General features: G+C 35.7%; 1 long non-coding RNA gene across 1 annotated transcript in view; it reads right to left on the reverse strand.

The window, feature by feature from the left end:
* LOC122719104 overlaps positions 1–2,073 on the reverse strand; it is a 63,255-nt gene extending 61,182 nt beyond the window's left edge. Inside the window, exon 1 of the long non-coding RNA XR_006347502.1 lies at positions 1,368–2,073. This is a non-coding gene — a long non-coding RNA (uncharacterized LOC122719104). The remainder of the gene's footprint in view (positions 1–1,367) is intronic.
* Between the last annotated feature and the right edge of the window lie 12,395 nt (positions 2,074–14,468).

Consider the following 14,468-nt stretch of genomic DNA (forward strand, 5'->3'; position numbering starts at 1 on the left):
TTCACAATTGCAAAAGAAATCGTTGTACTCGAATTCGGGAAATAAATAATCCTTCCTTCGATCGACTTTTTTTCCCCGTCGATATTCGAAGGGGGAGAAGAGACACGAGGAGAATACGCGAAGCACGAGGTTCGTTAAATAACTCTCTTTAGGCCGGGAGAAGTTTTTAATAAACAGAACGTGGTTCTACAGGAACAAAGGAACGTCGACGACCGGCCGACGAAGCTCTTGGGCGAAGAAGAGGTTTATTAAAGCCGATCTGGTTCCACGAGGCGCCACAGGTTTCCAGGAACGTTATGCAAGTGTCGCGCCAAGATCGAGAGGATTGTGGAAAGGAGGAGGAGGTCACGGGGCCAACGATCGCCACGGTCTACTCCGAATCGAGAGATCATCGTGCCAGGGACGCCAAGGTCCTCCTCGAGAAAGGAAAGGAGAGAGAAAAAGAAAAAAAAAAACCGAGGCAACAGCCGTTTTATTCATGCATCCGCACACTCGCGACACTGCACTCGAATACGAATGAAGTATTCCCGAAATGTCGAAATATCATTGTTTCGAGATGAATTTCTGAGATTTCGTCTGTCGAGGTGATCTCGGGTTGAGATCGGGAATTGATACTCGTGAAGGAGAGGGATCTCGATTGCGGCTTATTAAAAACAATTGTCGGTCGTGCCGCCTTGACACATACGCTTTTGCGATTGTTTTATTATTTTCTTCTTCTTCTTTTCTTTTTCTTTCTTTCTTTCTTTCTTTCTTTCTTTCTTTCTTTCGTTTTGGAGGACAGTACGTTTCTTCGGATACATTTACTGTAATTGAATTCGATCGAGAGGATTGATGGAAAAAGTACGTCTTTGTTTTGAAAATGTAGAGAGCATGTATGTGTGTATGTGTGTATGTGTATAGGAAAGGAGCGTGTAAAATATGCAATTGCATTGTGAACTTGTATCACGAGGAAAAAAAAAAAATTGATTTGAAAGATTTGTTTGACTATTACGAGAATTTCCGCGAACCTGATCGGTATGTAATATTTTACGATTCCTTTTTTAAAATAAGCAAAAGGAAATACAAGCTGCCCGTTTAAAAAGTAGGATTCGTGTGAAAAATAAAACAGAAATTCAGATTAACGATTAGATCAACGATTTGAATGCACACGATATTTCTATTTAGTAAAGGTACAACACAGCTCGATAATACCGATGTTATTTCAATGGAAATTACGTTTCACGTTTAGTGTAATCTTCGCTTTAATATTTACTCATGTTCAAAAATTAACTCGCACCACTTTTCTTCCTCGCCACCCCTTCGGTTCACGTCCAACGCAACACACGACCGAATGCGGACCACGAAAATAAACAATATTATCTACTCACCGAAGAAGCTCCCCACCGCACAAGACACCCCAAGATCCACCCGTGTCCAGCGTCCTCGTCCTCGATCGGATCACAACAGATCACACCTTTCCTTCTTCCTTTCTCTCTCCTTTCCCCGAAACGTTGTTCGTTTCACTTGTTTCACCTGGGCCACTCGGAGGCGAAAAAAAACAAAAAAAAAAAAAAAGAACGGAAAACGGAACAAAGAAACAGCAAACAAGACCAATCAACGGGCGCGAACAACCGATAAATGCAACAGTCCTCCTCCTCCTCCTTCTCCTTCTCCTCTTCTACTACACTCTTCCACACCAACAACGATGAACAACAAACAAACAAGGCCACGAGCAGCAGGAGGCAGAGCGGAGAGAGGCCAGGAGGCGGTGTGCCGCGACGAGTGTGTCACCTCCTCCTCGAGTTGAAAACGTGGCGGAATTTTCGGTTCGTTGGTATCGAGGGTGTCCGATTCGTCAATGTCCTCCACCACCGCGCGCACGAACACTCGGATAACGAGACGAAGGGGCGACGAAGGAGAAAGAATGAGAGAGAGAGAGAGAGAGACAAATAAAGCACGGTCGATCGTGGAAACGTTGGCACGAGGGGACGGGGAGAGGGGGGCGGGAAGGTATATACCGATATATACGAGACGAGAGAGGGGTACGACTGTTACACGGCGCGACCGATCCTCGGTTTGGCCGCCGCGACGACGAGAAACTATCCGCGTGTCCGAATGGCACTGTGGCTCGCGCGATTCTGCCGTCGCTCGCTTCCACCGACCTTAAAGGCCGGCCGCAAGCGCCGCGTCGCGACGCGCGCAAACGCCGCTCCCGCTCGCTCTCGAACCGCACACCCGTGTGCCCCCTTATCGCTGCCCAAACATTCTGCTTTTCCTCGCCTTTTCCACCCTCGCCGCCCTTTCCGCCGCCGGAGAATCATTCTTCCCTTCCTCTCCCCCCCCCCCCCTCGTGGCGGGACGAGAGTTGTTTTGATGCCGCGCTTTTGCCGCTTTTGAAAGTGGGGGAGGGGGAGGGGGGCCGTGGAAGGGGCGGTGGAATCGCGGCAGGAGCAAGTCGCGCGGGGCTTTTTTCGCCCCGATCGGGGGTAGGGGAGGAGGGGTTCTCTAGGCTTTGGGGCTTGTTTTTTGCCATTCGATACGCGAACGCGAGAGGAGGAGGGTAGAGGTAGGTTGTGTTACGGGGATGATGTTTCGAATGGGGGAGGGGGGGTCGATACGTGGTCGCGAATCGAACAACAATGCGTTTGGTCGGTATAGGTTTTTGGAGAGAATTTTTTTAGAGGTTCGGTGTTTGGCGATACTTCTTGGTGGTTTCTAGTTGTTGTTCTAGGGAGAGAATTTTGTTATTTTTTTTGTTAGAGAGGGGGATGGTTGTGGAGAGTTGATGCACGATTTGATGTTGGAGATATCGTTGGTATTTTAATTCCGATAATTATTTTTATAAAAGCGAACGAGAATTGTTGATAAAACTAATGCAGAGTTTCTAGGATGTAATGCGAGATGATTCTTCTTGGCGGAATATTATCATTCGAAGGATCAAAATCAATTCATAAAATTTCACTTTCTTTTTTTTTAATATCTTTATCTTTGTAATAGTGAAGCGAAATTTGAAATAAATAAAATATTCAAGCTTTAGTGTCTCATCACTTTTTGTAAAAAAAATATTTCCAAACGAAATAGGAATAGTCAAATCACGGGAAAAAAAAATGGAAAAAATTCTAAAAATTTGAAAATTAAAAAATTCCTGCTATTCGAAGTTCACTACATACAAAAAAAAAAGGGGGAAAAAATGAAAATTTCACTCAAAACTTTCGAAAAAAATTATAAACTTCCATACAATCTTAAATCTATAAATTATTCCTCAAATATTCCCATCATCGTTCAATCAAATCCCAAAATCGAAAATATTTCCCCGTATAACATTAAATAACAATCGAGATCTATGAAAGTAAAAAAAATTCGAAATAAAAATTCACAACGCGAAATCCGGAATTCCAATCGTTCAAATCGACGCTTCAATTTTTTCCCTCCCTCTAAAAAAAAAGGGAGGGAGGGAGAAAAAATAGAAAATATCGAACTTTCGAATCCCTCCGTGTTATTTTGCATAGAGGGACAGAAAGAGAGAAAGAGAGAATGAACCAGTCCTGTGTCGATCGTGGAAAATTCACTTGGCCGGTCGTTTTAGTTGGACCGCGCTGCATTCGTTTACGCGTATTGTTAGGAAAACTGGATTACAACGGGACCGATATTGTCTTCAACGACATCCGTAATAAGAGCTCGACGTGTATAATTGTCGGCGACACACAGATGCGCGCCAGAACTGTGGAAATAGAATTAGCCGGGTCGAGCGTGCACGTTAAAATCTATAATAAACGAGTATCGACTCGAGCAACCCTCATCAACACCCTTGGCCATCGTGAAAGGAGTTTCGCGTGTCGCGTATTGTGCGAGTATCTGCCACGATACTTAATACCGTATATATATATACACCTAAATTTCTATTCTCCAGTGAAAATTTTCCTTCGATGTACAAAAATCTTCGTACAAGGAAATTCTGAAAATTCTGATTTCAATGAAAATTAATTTGTGTAATTGAAAGAGAAAGCATTTTTTTGTATTGAATGCAATTTTATTTGGGAAAATTTATTTTTAAAAAAGGATTCTGTATTGAATTTTAAGGAAATGTACGTTAAGTGTTGCTTTCTTTTATTGTTATTGTAAAGTTGTATTTTGAGAAAGAAGAGTTGATTTCATTTACTTATTTTCTATTAATAAATTATTCCTTTTATGCAACCCTTTGTGTTTCGTATATTCCCAACTGTTTCATTAGAAAACAGGATTGATTTTGATGATAATCTCGATCAGTGAATTAAAATGTATAATTTTTTTTGCGAGTGACTGTATAACGTTCTCGATCGTACAATGGGTATTTTTAAATTTGCGTTTTACATGGAAATTAATAGCAACAGAGAAAATATGTCTGACGGATAATAAATTCTGGGATAAAATCATGAAGACAGAATGCACGTGTATTCTATATTTGTTTGATGTATTATCGGTATATTCGACGAGTAAAATATTGAATATTATTTCCTCTTTTTTGTAACCCGTGAACTCTCGATTTTTTTAAGTTTTTGAAAGAGTGAGAGATAGGAATTTTTGAAAAATATGTGGGGAAAGAAATTAAGAGAGATAAGTAATAAACGCGAGATACGTTATATAACTGAAGAAGTGAGAAAGATATTTCAACCAGAGATTATTTTATTGCTTTATTTTTAATTTATTTTCTAGAACCATGCGCCTGCCGGATGATATTTACATATTTACCTGCGTTTCAACGTGTTCTTCACTCTCTCCATGTTTTGCGACATTTAAAATAAATTCGCTCGAAAATCACGCGGAACAAGATATAATTATAAAATACATTTTCTTATGTTGTTGATATTCTAAATAAAAAAAAAAAAAAATTACACTGTACAAATATTCAAACAACTCGAATTAAAATAATTCGAGTTGAAAACAACATAGATGCCTCGAAATATCGTCCAAAAATCTTTTACATATCTATCTCAAGATATTAATTATACACGATTACGACTTTATCCTTCAAGAAGATTGAAAGGAGTCCAACTTTACTTAACGCTTGAAACAATATTTCGAACTAAATGAAGCGTATAAATGGTTCGCATTGCACTCCAAATCAACTCGAATTCACTTAATCACTTAATTATAAAAGAAAAGCGGAGGATAATTTTTCAAAGTATGGAGAAAAAAAATTTATCCAATTATTGAATTTTTCGAATCGGATCGTCATCGTCCATTGTCCATCCGTGTATTTTCGCCCTCGAAATAAATTTTGTTGCCGGTTAACGGCGCGTAATCGTGGAACAACAGGCGAGAAGAGATCCACGCCGATAAAAGTTTCAAAGTGAAAAACCGACTCTGTAATAGGAGCTCGCTCGAAAAGTTGGATTATTCATTTCCGATGCATGCACAAACACGATTCATTTCCAATGCGAACCATCGCCGGACGGAAAAAGTTTTTCGAACAAAAGCCATTGCGGTAACGCGGGGAGGGGAAAAAATCCCAGCTTCCGCTTTATCGTTTTTCTTCCCCGTTTCTTTTGATTCCTCCCTCCCTTTCCCCTCCCCCCTTTTTTTTTAATTATACTCATTATTCCCGGAACGACGTGTATAGTTTTTAGCAATATAGATTTGAAAGAAATCTTAGAATAAGATCGTGGGAAAAACTGGTTAAAAATCCTCGTAAATGAAATTGTTAAAGTTGAAAGTTGTTTTTATACAAATTTAGTGAAGCGTTGAAAATATTTATCAAGTTTAGAGGGAGTTGAATAGAATTTTCGAGGAAATAAGGTTTCATCGATTTTCCATTTTTCACATTTTTTTAACGTAAGAGGATCTTTGAGAAATTTTAATTCGACCGTGTGAAAAGGAAAAGTTTTTTTCAAAATTTAACGATTCTTTGATTTCGCAGATGATTCGAGAAATTTTAAAAATAGATGAATTTAAAGACGAGAAATTGGAAGAATAAGAGAATGAGATCCTCTTCTCGTAGATTTTCTCGTAAATTTAGACCGGAATTTTTTCGGAGTTGAGAAGTTGAAGAACGGAGTAAAAGCATGGCGTATTCTTTTTAACAAGCCTTGAAACTTCAAACACAACGACAGAGCTTTCCTGGGTGCGCCTACTTGGCCAATATTTTCACTCTTTCGCTATTGTAATAATGCTCCTACCACCCTCGAACAAAAGAAGAACATTTGTAAGAAACATTAGATTCATTACAACTTATTAGATTCATATTCAGATATATTAAGTAAATTTTCAGTTTCCTATGTCCTCTTTGCACAGTTGTCTAAATTTTTTATCGTATTCATGCATTCATTATAGATTGACTTATGGCCAATAATTAGTGAAATTATTTTAATTTCCATCCACCGAATTTTATCACACTAATAACTATGTGATAAAAATTCTATCATATTTTCTTAATGCATCTGTAAATTTCACTAAAATTTACAAATTTACATAGCAAAATATTTAAATTAAAAAAATTTAATTTCATGTAAAATTTTAGAATTACTCTAATTAATGATGATAAAAATTATATACGCACCAATTATACTCTAAATCTCCTTATTTGCTGCTAATTTCAAATTCCCGACAAAATTCACCTCGATCTCTGAATATCCTCTATCGATCGACAAATAGGATCAAACAAATTTCCTTCCACCCATCTTCATGATATCTTACGTTCTCTCAAATCGCTAGACACAAAATCGTATCCAGAATCGAGAAACTTGGTGAAAGAAGGATTCGATGGAGGACATCCAGCTTCCTCGAATAGAACAGTATGGCGGATCGATAGAAACGAACGTGGCCGGTGAAAGGCTCTCTCTCTCTCTCTCTCTCTCTCTCTCTCTCTCTCTCACTCACTCATTCTGTCTCTCTCTTTCTCTCTCTTTCTGACGAAGGATTCTGGAAAAAAAAGCTGCTGTAACCGTGCGAGAAAGTTGAGCAGTGGCGAGTATCTATACGACTGACACGATTTTCCGTCACGTATTTTATGACTCCTACATCGTCCACATCGCACACATTGTACCCCTTTCACATTCTACAACAGCGTTCCTTTCTTCCACGCAACGCTCCTTATGGAGCCGATTTTTCAAACAGATTGCGACCGATACGGAACGTCTGCGGCGTTCAATCGTTGTTCGTTCGCAAAGACATTCTGAATTCTCTCGAATTTGAAATTTTTTATCAGAGAAAATTGTTGATGATGGTTGTTGAGGAAATCGAGGAATCGAAATTTTGAGAGATAACGTGGTGGATTGATGTGTAAGATATGTAAAAAGTGAAAAAAAAAAATCTTTACAGTATGATGTAATTTAAAATTTACTTAAGAAGTAAGAGAGATTATTGAGAAAAGTCATTGAGCAAAAAGCTGATACTAATATATTGATAATAAAATTCTCACTCTGGAACAAGAAGCTGCAAAAACTCGAATCTGCATCTTCGATCCATGAAACCATCGCCAGTAACCAGTTCCACCGTCCAGGTAGATCCTTCCAAACCGAACCAACTGCTATTTACAGATCGACTTGTTCGACGACTTGAACCAACACCCAAACTAACCCGACTCAAAACTCGAGAGAAAGTGAAAAATCGGATTAAAGCTCAATCCTTTAATTGCTATTGTACAATACTTTTTATAAAACGTTTATTTCCATCGTAAATATCAAACAATTTTTATAACCGACATGCGACTCGATTAAACGTCCCGTAATTTTTACAATTGAGATTTATAATTAAAACTTGCAACGCTAATAAAAGATTAAAAATTAAATCCTATCCACAAATATTCACCAAGATAAAATTATTCTTCGTTCCAAGAAAAATCAAGCGTTCAACAGAATAATTTCAATTTCATTTGCTAATCGATCAACTCCCAATCAATCTCCAATCCAACCTAACGTCCAAGGCCAATCCTTAAACAAAAATTAAAATTATTCCAAACCCTCGAATTCTTTTTCACGAAACACGAGCCGACACCTCCTTCCCTCCTAACCCCGCTTCTAAGCCACCTCGCTCGATTGATATTCAACCGTCACACTAGTCGTGCATCACTTTCGCCCGGCTCGAGCTTATTCAAGAAAATACCATCTCCCCGAGGAGAATAACAAAATGTCAGGCGGTTGTTTGGTCGTCACACGCGCGACGAATCGCAATTCCGCGTGGTTGTGCTTGTGCAGAAACCGATTCCATGGAATATCACTTTGAACGGTGACGTCGGGGCTGCCCCTCCTCTCCCCTCGCCCTCCCTCCCCCTTCCCCCCTATAACTCAGCGAGTGTCGGCCCGATGATAAAGCGATATTGTGTTGTAAATTTATATGACGCTCGCCAACCCGCCGCCTGATGCGTTTCGGTAATGAGATTCGCTAACTGAGGAAACGCGGCGAGGAAACGCTTCGATCCGCCTCGAACCTCCCTTGTTCTCACCCCCTTCTCCTCTCTTTGGTCAGTTTACAACGACAATCTTTAATCTGTCCAAATGTTAAGATGAAATATGAGGCGGAAGAGAGAGGAATCGAACACACCTTTGCGCGACTGATTAATAAATTTATTTATTGAATGCGAATTTTGAAAAGGATGCTCAAAGATGGTGCTTCTCAATCTTTCTCTCTTTTTCTATCCAATGGCAAAAATTGAGATCATCGCGCCTCTCTTATTGGTAAATTTATACATTTAATCAAGTGGAAATGGAATTGGGAATATTTAAAATATGCATCGAGTAAATCGAGAAAAATGATCGAGAGGATATAATCGTTCTTCTTTCTATCTAAAATTACAGGCAAAAATGGAAAAAAAAAATCGCATCGTTACACATCTGATATTAATCAAATATGAGTGAAGTATTTTAAATGACAAAGCGATATTTTTTTTAAACTTCTGTACTTTTTAAAATGCATGCATGAGAGTGGATCGTGAAAAATGATCCTTCTCGAAAGAGTGGTGGGTCTCGGTTCATAAAAGTTTGTAAAATTCTGTTCCATAGCTTTACTGATTTGTCGCGCACTCTTCTATCCCCATCCCTCTTTCTCTCTCTTCCTTTTCAATATCATTAATAATAAATTATTAATAAAAGTAGAATTAAACTCGAACGAATTTTAACTTGTTTGTAAGCTTTAAAAGGAAATATTATTAAGAAAAAAATAATTACAGTTTGGGATAAAAATAATTTGGAACAAAAAAATAATAAATGAAAACGATAAGAAAGAAAGATATAAAAATGTTAATAAGAGCTTCGCGTACTTCGCCAAATTTAATCATCATCCCCATCGCGCGAATCGAAAAACATAATCCGACAGGCGAACCGCTTCTCTTCTCCCATTCTAACGCGGACTCGATTCGCGAGGCTGGGATTTATTCGCGGAAAATATTTGCTGGGAAATGAATAACGCGCTGGGATTTAAGCGGGCGAAATGAGGCATCGCGCGAATCTACGAAATATTCGTGCAAGGAAAAAAAAAAAAAAAAAAAAAAGGGAAACGTGATTTAACACTTTTGCAAACGGTGAGGCCGAGAACAAATTCTGACACGCGTGAATCGCGACAGTGTGAAATTGCGCCTGGCCTCCCACGTCCCCGTTATTTATGCAAACCGGCGTGTTTACGAGATCGTCCTATTAAAATAATAAACAAAGCGCAAAAGAAGAATAGCGAAAATATTCGAAATATTCTCTCGTTCGTGAGAGGTTCGTGAGAGGTTGGTGAGAGGGATCGAAGGAGGTTAAATTTCTTGAACGTGAAAGGAGGAAATGATCGATTTCCGATCGAGGGAATAAGATAGGGGCGAAAATTGATTGAAAATTTATGATAATTGCGAGTAACTACGTACGTTTCATTTTGAAAAATGGCACGTGTACGTGTTTCGATATCATTTATGATATTTTTCAATTCGTGGGGAACAATTTTTTTTTTTTTTGAGAATTTTTAATGATGGAAAAATATTATTTTTATATAAGAGGATATTACTGTATGAAAATTAAAAGCCCGTTTTGTGGAAAATGAATATATTTATCGTTTAATTAATTAATAATTATACGATGATATGATGTTATAGTATGTTAATTTTAACGATAAAAATTTACTTTAGTGGCTATCGAAGATCTTTTCAACGAATAACGGAATATTTTCCGAAATAATTGATGTAAATAATATAAGAGTTTTAATTTTTATTGAATAATTTCATTTAAAACAGGTCTTTATTTAAAACAAAATTTCCTTAATTCTCTTGTATGTATTACGCTACAATTATTACATGTTCCAGAATGGATAATTCACATGTGCATATTCATAAGAATATTATCTAATATTTTTAAAAATGTAAAAAAAGATTGAACTAATAATATAGAGTAAACTACTGAATCATCTCTGATCATCAAATTAAAAATATAATTCGAAATGAATTTACCACACTTCTATTCAAATTCTACCACTATCTCCAATTTCAAAAACGAAATAAACAGACACATCTATGCAGACACCTATCTTTAGAACGAATCGACGAAATTCGATTGATCAAAACCATCTCTTTTGGATTCGATGGTTTAACAATTAAATCCAGGAAAATTATGAAATCCATCGAAAACAGAAGGGAAGTATTTCCTTCAAATTTCGCCGACATGTCCGTCCTATATCGATTCACGGAGGGTCGACGTTGCGCAGGTCAGTTCACGTAAGTTCTGCTTTCCCTAATTGTACTTGTTGCACTTGGGGTCAGGTGCACACGGAGTCTGGATTCGGCAGTGTGCCAAACGTTTGACAAACGGCGCCCCGGCACGCCACCCCGTTCCCCGCATCTAAAACAGATATTTCCCGTCGTGTGCCCGCGAGGGGCAAGACTCATCCTTCCTTCCAACCAAAATCCTCCGCTTCGTTTGTAGTTGGAAATTGTACGAAACTTCGCGAATATTGGAAAATGTTTCGATAGGAATATCTTGGGGGAGAATTGTTCCGATTAATTGTTGCAATATTTTACTTGTAATTGTGCGGTGTTCCGAATTTTCTATCGAAGAGAATTTATAGGAAGAAATTATTGCGAATATATTCTGTCTGTTGGAAGATATTTCGATTCCTTCGGGAGAATCTTAATTATAATTCGTAATATTCCGATATTATTTAGTTATCCTGATATTCCAGTCAATTTAAGAAATTGGGAATTTAGTATATAAATTTTGGAAATATTCATTTTGCAAGAATATTTTTTTTTTTTACGGGCAAATCGCGGGAAATATTATTTTTTATTTTAGTATTTTAATCAGATAACTGTAATATATAAATATACGCAAATAATTTTAATGGAAAATATTTTGAATAAGAGAATTCTGATTAATAATTATTGATTTAATTAATAAAAATGGATAGTCGTCATTATAAGTGTCGATCATTAATCGCCGATCAATCAAAATTTTTCCGAGAAAAGAAATTTATAAATTTAAAAAATAAATTTAAAACTACTACAGTAAATTTAATTAAATTTAAATCCTAGATTATTAACGTCGATATGAATAAAACTGAAAAATTGAGAATTATTAACTCGTAAACGTTGTTAACATAAAAATTCCTCGTTTTATGTTTATATTATATGATATTTAATACTTTAAATACTCTAAAAATTATGAATGATTTACGAGAAATTTTAATTATATAAAAATTTACGCTGATATTCGAGACGATTTTAAAACGACTAACATCGGGTTCAAGCGAAAGATTAACACAGGAACGAAAGGCCCTCGACATAATTGTCCATGGAATTCCTCTCAGAAATAGTCTGCAACGCGAAACATAATTGCGATTCGAGGAAATTACAGCTCTCGTCTCGCGTGTTACGTTCCGTTTATAATTATCTAATCCTCCAAGTACGAACCCAGTTATTCAATTCCCGTATTCAACCTCATTTCTCTCTCTCTCTCTTCCCTGATCAAACTGATTTCGCATCATGCTTCTATTAAAAACGCATAAAATTCCAGTGAAACAACATTAACACTGGAAAAAGATTTTCGATCAAAACACGTTACAAAAATTCATTAAAAATATTGTACTTTTTTAAACATGCTAAAATATTAGTTGTTTGTATGTACGAAATATATGAAGAATAATTTGAACACAGTGTGTTGTAAAAAAAAACAAAATAATAGTTGAAAAAAAATTATTTGGCCAGAAAAATTAATTGTTACTAAGAAAAATATTTCGTACGTAATATTTCATAATATTTCAATGCATTTGATATTTGTATAATTACATATTACATCTCAAAAATTGCAATTTCTTTTTACTATAATTTCATATAATTTTAACCAAAAAACTTTTGCCAGAAATAGTATCTGTAATATTGCCAGGAAATACAATAGTATTTGGTAGGAATAGTATGAAATAATAATATTTTACGATAATAATAACTGAACGACGATTAATTCCGCTCAATTCGAGACACAAATTCATTTCATACGTAATAAAGGATCTCACGGTAATATCCCGAAACGTCTTCCGCACTCAAAAGCCGTACTAAAGCACGACACTGTTACAAAGGTCGTAACGAGAACCGCCTTTGAGATAGAAATACGTATCGTTACGAAGCATCAAGCAGATAGCATGTTTAATTAAAGGCTAAGTTAATGATTGATTGAACAGGATTCAATGCGAATTACGATGGGCTGTAATGAGTTTTTACAATGTGTCCATATGGCTCGATTGCGTTGCTATTAAAATAATTTTATTATCAGTTCATTCTGTATTATATTTTTACTACGAAAATATATTTTTCATTCATCATAGACAAAAATTTTTTCTCGATCCTTGATAACTCTCTTATATCTCTTAATTCATCGCATTACGTTTCAATTAAGCTGTGAAATATAATTATCACCGATTAAAAATTTGGATCTCGGTCATTCTTTTGTCGATATTTAAATAATAAATACGATCAAAAATATGGATTAAAAGTAAGCCATTTAACTGAGCAGTTAATTAAGCTTTCAGAATAAAAAAAATATTAAACAATATTTTCAGAGAAGAAAGATTATGAGAATTGGCAAGGAATTCAATCTTTTCACCTAGTGATTCTCAATTTGAAGATCATTATTCCCAAAAGAATTATGAATTTATTAATTTGATTATTATTAAATTATCGTGTATATAAATATATTTCACAAACAGAAGCAAATGTTTAGTGCAATTCACTGAAATGAATGTGAATTAGATAATTTAGATAATATTTGAACGAAAAATTATAGCTAATGAGAGGAATTAAGTGAAACGAATGATCTGATTATACGAATCTAATTGTTCCCGGCAGAGTTCTATTCTGATATACAGATAGAAAATATACAGGATAATAATATAATATAATATAATGTAATATAGTAATATAACCTAATGTAATAATAATAATGGAAGATTCATGATATTGTAGAATATAATTTCAGTGATGAATCATAATATTTAAGAGGTTAAACATTTATGTAAATCTAGTGTACAATTAAAAGCAGAGATTTATTTAAGAAAATTGTATTTCGTATGAATTAACCTAATATTTTCATCCTCTGACTTTTCTCTAAGAAGTGTCAATTAAATTTTAAACGTGTAAAACTTAATAAGAACAAGATTTTATTCCTTAACGAATATTACAGAAATAACTATAATAACTATAATATTCAATTCAGTTCCAGTTCCAATACGATTCTTTCCGACTACTTTTAATAATAGCAAAAAAAAAAAAAAATTACAAATATAATAACAATTATAAAAATTATCTAGGTATGCATTTTTTTATTAATTTCGAAATCCTTCGAAAATAAAACTGAATAAACTTCATTTATTCCAGTTGAAAACACCGTTTAAATCTCATTATTTATTAACTCGTCTTCTTACACGAGAAAGGTATATCCGTAAATATCCGTATATAAATCCTGGAAAACAATAACATCGCGAAACGAATAATCCTATTACGGATAAATGGCGAAAACAATATTTTATGCAGATCAGAGAGCGTCGATAGGATCACGCTCGGGAGCGAAAATATTTTCTCTTCGACAATCGCAGCCCGATCGAAAAAACGACAATACGGAGAGCGATGCGATGATAAAACATTCCATTAACCTCGCCGATTTCATCGAGTCGCCTCTTCGATCGATTATTTGGCAATAAAAAAAAAAAAAAAAAAAAAAAACTGAAAAAAAAAATAAAAATGAAAAAGAGTAATAGAGATTGAAATAGGAGTTTTATATGCCAGTTACTTGAATCCTCGCGATGGATTAACACGTTCAAGGCGAATGACGTGAACGTACGCGTCACGAGGATTTTCTATTCCATATGGCGGATCACGTATACGATCACGTCATGGATTTTCTTTCATGAAAAATATTAAAAAATACGAATGTTATTAATTAATATATTCGAAGATTTTTTTCGAAATATATTTGTATATAAGAATGATGGAAATTCTTGACGTTAAAATAGAAATGAACTCCACATTATTATTAAAAATTATTAATATTATTAGTATGAAG

This window comes from Apis laboriosa, unplaced genomic scaffold (genome assembly GCF_014066325.1).
Source record: "Apis laboriosa isolate Shangri-la unplaced genomic scaffold, ASM1406632v1 scaffold703_cov156, whole genome shotgun sequence".
NCBI classification, from domain to species: domain Eukaryota; kingdom Metazoa; phylum Arthropoda; class Insecta; order Hymenoptera; family Apidae; genus Apis; species Apis laboriosa.